We start from the raw sequence: 7,363 nt of genomic DNA on the forward strand, positions 1-7,363 counted from the left end.
TATTTTAATTTATTTCGAGCTCATGGTTTGAATTATTGATAGCACTACACTAAATACCGAAAGAAACTTTACAGAGAAATCGTGGGTTGATGAATCTAGCACTTTTATAAGCAGCGACAACATCGTAAACCAGAGCAAATTTGCCCATGCTAGTGGTGCTGGTGGTGGGCATTCAATCGGAGAAAGCAACACTGGAAACGTTGGTGCGTCTAGCTCCTCCCGACGAGGAGGCGGTGGGGGCGTCATACCTGTATATTCTGCTTCAGGAGCCACTGCAAAGTCTAATAAACACCATAATGCTGCCAAAACTAGTAGGTATCGAAAAGACAAGCTTCTAAGCATCATTGCCACCACTGTACTTGTTCATGTCTGCATGACCTAATGTAATATTTGTTAAATCAGTCGAAAAATGCATCATTTTTACAATAATATATTTAAATTAATAACCTTCTGTACTGTATAACTAGCAGAAGTGCCCGCGTATTGTCACGGGTTCGCAAAATTATCGTCTCGTATTGTTTTGTTGCGTTTGGCGTGGTGTGTAACGGGTTATTAGTGCATATACGCTGCCATATGTGCATATGGTTTGTTAGATGTTTTTGTGCGGGGTTACATCGTGTTTTGTGAAATATTTGTTAATAAAGTAAGTTTATGCGTTTAATGATTTTTAATCAACAAAAGTGTTGCTACAACAAAGATAAGACCATTGATAGTGAAGAGACTGGTTAGGCTAACAGGCTTCAAGGTTTCAGGTTAACCTAACGCAGGTCGTGGTGTCCCTCTACGTTTGCAAAACGTAGAAAGAGGTTCACTAGTTTGTTGTTCGTTGTTATAGTTCACCGGAGATCCAAGACCGTGATGTTTGGAATCGGTCTTTGGATGATGTTCTTGGTGAAGCTATGAAGTTATTGAAGTAAGAAAGAAATAAACTAAGAGCATATTTCTCAAGGAAGAAGAGAAGATCAGGAAGAGTATGTTATCTGCCCAAATCTTGGTGTGTATTGTTTATGGCTAAGTCCTCCTTTTATAGAAGGAGAGACCAAGCCCTTTGTCCAGTGTACAAACTAATTGACCTCCAGTTCGCTTAGAGGGTTGACTGTTATGGGAGGGAAGCTTTGGACCGTTGGTCCATGATTAAAATAATAATACTTTATCTGAGCATGTCCCTTGCTCAGAGGGAACAGTGATGTGATCAATGAGTTGACATCGTACTGTAGCACGTGGGTACTTGTTTACATAAGTTTGGGCGGGAAATGAAGCTTTCAACCTTTTAACCTTTTTAGCGTTAATGTGTTCCAGCCATTTTATTATTTCCTTGGGCTATCCCGTCATCAAAAAGTATTGAACGTGTGTTAATTGATAAGTAGTGAGAGTTAAAATCTAATCAGAGACGAAAGATATATTTAAATAAAAGCCATAATGCAAATGCATACTTCCTTATCCACGATGGATTCAATTACCAAAATTAAAAAAGTCCAGTCATCAAACTTATATAAACACATTAACACGTGGCAGGATCCGGATATCAAAACCGGTCCAACCGGGTCCAGTCTTTCAACGTCTATATAAAGTTGAAGTATAAACACACTGCCACGCATGCTGTTTTCAGGTTTGACTCAGCAACGACCTAAACCCTAGCTTTCAAGTTCAACCATGGCAATGAGATCCGCCATAGCCTCACGAGCAGCTTCACTCCGTCGGTCCATGGACTCCTCGAGTTCTCGTTCATCGTATCGGTGTTTCAGCGATCAAGGCCGTGTGCTTAGCGAGGAAGAACGAGCTGCTGAGAACGTTTACATCAAGGTATATGTGTTTATTATTATTATTATTATTAATTAGTGATTATAGAGTTTGATTGTGATTTGAATACACGTGTTTGTATCTGTTGCTTATCGATTGAAGTTGACTTTTGAGTATTATACAGTTTATACTGTTGTTGCTGTGTTTGTGTTTGAATAAACTGGATTAAGAGAGATTTGAATACACGTGTTTGTATTTGTTGCTTATCGATTGAATCGATATAGAGTTAGATGATGAGTGATTGAGTTTTGAGTGTTATACTGTTATTGCTCTGTTTTGAATGGAGAAAGAGAGATTTGAATTTGTTGCTTATGGATTGAAGTTATATTGATTGACTTTTGAGTATTATACTGTTATTGCTGTGTTTGAACTAACTGGATGATAAGAGATTTGAATATGCATGTTTGTATTTGTTGCTTACTGATTGAAGTTGTTTGAGTTCGATGATGATTGATTGACTAATGAGTACTGTGCTGTACTGCTGTTATTGTTGTGTTTGAAGTTTGAACAAGCTGTATTAAGAGAGATTTGAATACATATGTCTGTATTTGTTGCTTATTGGTTGATGTTGTTTAGAGTTCAATGACGATTGATTTAACTTTTGATTATTATACTGTTATTGCTCTGTTTTGAATAAACTGGATTAAAAGAAATAAGAATTTGAATATGCATGTTTGTATTTGTTGCGTATCGATTGAAGTTATATTAAGTTGGATGATGATTGATTGACTTTTGGGTATTGTACTGTTAATAGTGTTATTGATGTGTTTGAAGATTGAACTAACTGGATTAAAGCTTAATAGAGATTTGAATACATATGCCTGTGTTTGTTGTTTATCGGTTGAAGTTATATGGAGTTCGATGATGAGTGCGTGTCTTTTGAGTATTATACTGTTATTGCTGTGTTTTAAGTTTGAACAATAAGTATTAAGAGTGATTTGAATACATATGTTTGTATTTGTTACTTATTGATTGAAGCTATAAAGAGTTTGATGATGATTGATTGACTTTTGAGTATTATACTGTTAGTAATTTAGTGCTGTGTTTGAGGTAAATGGAGAAAGAGATTTGAATATATGTCTATATTGTTGCTTTTCGATTGAAGTTATATGGAGTTCGATTATGATTGATTGACTTTTTGAGTATTATACTGTTATCACTGTGGTTGTATAAACTGGATTAAGAGAGATTTGAATATACATGTTTGTATTTGTTGGTTACCAATTGAAATTATTTAGAGTTGGATGATGATTGATTGACTTTTGAGTATTGTACTGTTATTGTTGTGTTTTGAAGAAAATGGACTAAGAGAGATTTAATAACATATGTATGTAAATGTTGCTTATTGATTGAAGTTATATTGAGTTTGATGATGATTGATTCATTGATTGTACTTATGTATTATACTGTTATTGATGTGTTCTGAAGAAAATGGAGAGAGAGAGATTGGAGAAGCAAAAGTTGAAGGAGGCAAAGGAGAAAGCTGAGAAAGAGAAGGCTGCTGAAAAGGTTAGATAATGATTCAAGCTCTATTTTAGATCTTCATTATGTATTGTTATACCCTTCGTATCATCTTATTTTTGTCAATTGCTATAATAGGGTTAGGATTTGTTAACTAGATGTAGCTTGATGAACTGATACATGGATTTTAGGAGGTGTTTGGATGTGTGTTAAAGCTAATTGATCTGACTTGAAGTTGCAATAGTCAGTTTGAATGATGAAAAGTTAATTAGGACTAGAAGTTCCAAACACCTTCTAAGACTTGCTATATTTAATTAAATGGTTACTGGCGTTAATGATGTAAAAAATAATAAATTAATAGAGAAATGCATATTTCAAATGTGCTTAATTTGGGTTCTTGTTTGCGTATGCTTCTTTATCCCTGATCAAACTATTCTGTTTGTGACTCTTTTTGTTTCAGAAGCCTTAATGACCAAGGAGATGCTCACATACAGCCGACACGGTTTGGTGTTGTTTATGCTGTGCTAAATCCGTTGTTGCAACTTGTTATGAGAAATAAATGTATGTGATTTTCAAAATGTTTTCTTGTGACTTTGCCTCTGTATAGACTATAGAGTGTGATGATACTTGTGGATGTTTCAACTGTAACAGCTGTTTGCTGGTTGTTGTTCTCTTCTAAATGGTTTTAGCATTACATTAAGTGTGTGCCTATGTTGTAGCAAAACTCTAGGATCATACGACTCTTCAAGGCCGGCTATGAGGCCTGGGTAGTCGACGACCCCCCCCCCCTTCACGAAATTTTTTATAATTCTAATTATATATTTTTTTAAAAGAAAAATGTATTCTTAATTAACCCAATTACTCAAGTAATTTAAGGCCTAATTTTTTTTCTCCGTAGACCTAAATTTTTTTCACAATTCTCGGAGACGACCACATGACTGTTTCAATGTATTACTGAATGCCTCCTGCTGCTTCTGTTTTTCAAATCACATATTCCCGGTTACACAAAACTAGTTTACCGGACATGTTACGTGTTGTCAAAGTTGTGTTTTCTTAAACCATTCATCAATTACGTGTCAAAATTGTGTTTTCTCAAACCATCCACCAATTGCCTATTGTTGATGGAGAACAATCCAAGGGGAGCGGAGGGTGTGGTGGAGGTTCGGCTTAGAATCATTAATTGATGAAGTGGAGGTCATCATCGGAACGTCTAGGGTTTGCGATAGAGAGCAAGGAGATCACAGAGGATGGATGGTTTAACGGAGAGCGGAAAAGTTAAGATGCATGGCTGATACCATATGATAATTGAAAAACTTAATATTACCGATATGGAAGACTACCTATACATAATAATAATAATAATAAACCACAAATATTTACAACATATAATTTGCATACATGTAATTCGAAATCTCGGTTTGACCGAACTAAGTTTCTAGAACCGAAAACTTAAGTAAGATATTTTGGTTTAAAACCGAACCGAAAACCAAATATGTATATCCTTATACCTTCAAATAATACCCGGATGGTGATTACATGAAAACAGTGACATGAAAGCTGTAAGCAGGAGATTAATCAGACCCATTCAAACCTTGCATACAACAAGAAACCAGTCATCGATAGCTACAGCCACATCCGTACACGAACCCGAATCCGAACCCATCTGGACAGACCCAGAAACCCATTTATCAAACCCGACCCGTTTACCCAATTTACACAAAACACTGCAAAAATGCGCAAAAGAAAGGCTTCCAATGGAGGGTATGGCTTGCCACAGCTACATAATTAAGTACAGATTATGGGAGAACACATTAACCTCTAACATACTCATAAACATGTACTCAAAATGTGGGCTTTTAAACTATGCACGCAAGGTGTTCGATGAAATGCCTGAAAGAACCTTAGTTTCTTGGAACACCATGCTTGGGACATACACTCAAAACGGAAATGAAAAGGAGGCACTTGATCTCTTTGTTAAGATGCAAAGACTCGGGACCGAGTTTAGCGAGTTCACAGTTTCGGGCGTGTTATGCGCGTGTGCTTCCGAGTTTGCGGTGTTTGAATGTAGACAGTTGCATGCTTTTGCCCTTAAAGCATCAATGTTAACAAATATTTTTGTGGGTACTGGTTTACTTGATGTGTATGCGAAGTGCGGTTTACTGGAAGACGCGATTCGGGTGTTTGAGTATATGCCTGAAAGGAGTGCGGTTACGTGGAGTTCGATGGTGGCGGGGTATGTGAAAAACGAGCTTTTTGAGGAGGCTTTGGTGATGTTTAGGAAAGTTCAAGTAACGGGAGTTGAGTGTAATCTGTTTATTATTTCTTCGGTTCTTGCTGCGTGTGCTGCTATAGCTGCTAAAATCGAAGGGGTTCAAGCACACGCGGTGTTGTTTAAAACGGGTTTTATTGTTAACTTCTTTGTTTGTTCTTCACTAGTGGATATGTATTCCAAATGTGGAAGCATAAATGAAGCCTATTCGGTGTTCTCACATGTAGACGATAGAAACACTGTGTTACTAAACGCAATGATTTCTGGATTTTCAAGACACGGTCGGTCCATGGAAGCAATGATATTGTTTGAGAAAATGCAGCAAATTGGATTGCAACCAAACGAGGTTACATACGTGTCTGTACTGTCTGCGTGTGGTCATATGGGGTTGGTCAAAGAGGGTAAGAAATACTTTGACTTGATGGTGAAAGAACACAATTTGTCACCGAACGTTTTCCATTATTCGTGTATGGTTGATATTCTCGGTCGAACAGGTCTGATTGATGAAGCTAAGAACTTGATTGACCAAATGCCATTTGAAGCCACTGCTTCAATTTGGGGATCACTTTTGAGTTCATGTCGAGTTTATAACAATGTTGAGTTGGCTGAAATTGCTGCTAAACATCTGTTTGAAATCGAACCCGATAATGCTGGTAACCATGTTTTGCTTTCAAATATTTACGCTGCAAATCGACAGTGGGATGGAGTTATACAAACAAGAAAGTTGTTAAAAGAAACCGAAGTAAAGAAAGAAAGGGGTAAAAGTTGGATTGAAATTAAAGATAAAGTTCATGCCTTTATGGTCGGTGAAAGAAACCACGAAAGAATCGGCGAGATTTATGAAAATTTGGAGGGTTTAATCGAAGAAATGAGGAAGTTTGGTTATATATGTGAGACACAACATGATTTGCATAATGTTGAAGATGATAAAAAAGAGGAGCTTTTAAGGCATCATAGTGAGAAACTTGCTTTTGTGTTTGGATTAATGTGTTTACCTTGTTCTGCTCCTATAAGAATCATGAAGAACCTTAGAATCTGCGGTGATTGTCATGTGTTTATGAAGCTGGCTTCCAAGATTACAGGGAGGGAGATTGTTGTAAGGGATACGAATCGGTTTCATCATTTTAGGGACGGTTCTTGTTCGTGTGGAGAGTTTTGGTAACGGAATATAACTTATACAAATTGGTTTTGTCATTTTAGAAATTCATGATTAGTGTTATGGGTAAGAAACATGGAAGAGTTAAAGCAAACATGCTCATTCATTTTACAGGTGCAAAATTTTTGTCTATGTATTTGATGTTTAGTGCAGAAATGATATCCCTAAGGGCATCATTAAGCGAACCTTGTGCCTTGAGTGTGTGTAGCGCACACTAATTAGCCCGGGTGCGACCCCTTACCTGGAACGTTTCATGGCTACTAGGGCTGTAAACAAACCGAACGAACACGAACAAGGCCTTGTTCATGTTCGTTTGTTAAGGAAATATTGTGTTCAAGAACACTTACCGAACGAGATTTTCAGTTCGTGTTCGTTCATTAAGAAAATGAATGTGTTCACGAACGGTTCACGAACACAAACGAACACAAATAAAATCGGTAGCCTAGAGATTGAGACCGATATGTTCATCACTGTGAATAATGAAAGACCGTAAGCGAATCAAACAAACACGAAGAAGGGCATGTTCGTGTTCGTTCATTCAACTTTAAAGGGACATGAACACTTAATCAAACAAATATAAAATATTTATGTTCATGTTCGTTTATTTAAAAAATGAACATTTGTGTTCGTTTATATTCGTTTGTTTAAAATCTAAACGAACATAATTGAATAATGAT

The 7,363-nt window shown here is 36.7% G+C and overlaps 1 long non-coding RNA gene and 1 pseudogene across 2 annotated transcripts; both read left to right on the plus strand.

The window, feature by feature from the left end:
* Positions 1-1,580: 1,580 nt before the first annotated feature.
* Positions 1,581-3,953, plus strand: LOC143538711 (uncharacterized). Of its 2 annotated transcripts, none has more exons than XR_013136300.1 (3): positions 1,581-1,803; positions 3,229-3,309; positions 3,722-3,953. It is a non-coding gene; the product is annotated as an uncharacterized LOC143538711 (long non-coding RNA). The 2 variants fall into 2 exon arrangements; XR_013136301.1 differs by having other exon boundaries at positions 1,583-1,803; positions 3,725-3,953.
* Positions 3,954-4,729: 776 nt separating this feature from the next.
* On the plus strand, positions 4,730-7,058 carry LOC143538712 (pentatricopeptide repeat-containing protein At5g04780, mitochondrial pseudogene; annotated as a pseudogene).
* Positions 7,059-7,363: the final 305 nt, after the last annotated feature.

Source organism: Bidens hawaiensis, unplaced genomic scaffold (assembly GCF_021521415.1).
Source record: "Bidens hawaiensis isolate Kalapana, Puna unplaced genomic scaffold, B.hawaiensis_p1.1 tig00011691_1, whole genome shotgun sequence".
NCBI lineage: Eukaryota > Viridiplantae > Streptophyta > Magnoliopsida > Asterales > Asteraceae > Bidens > Bidens hawaiensis.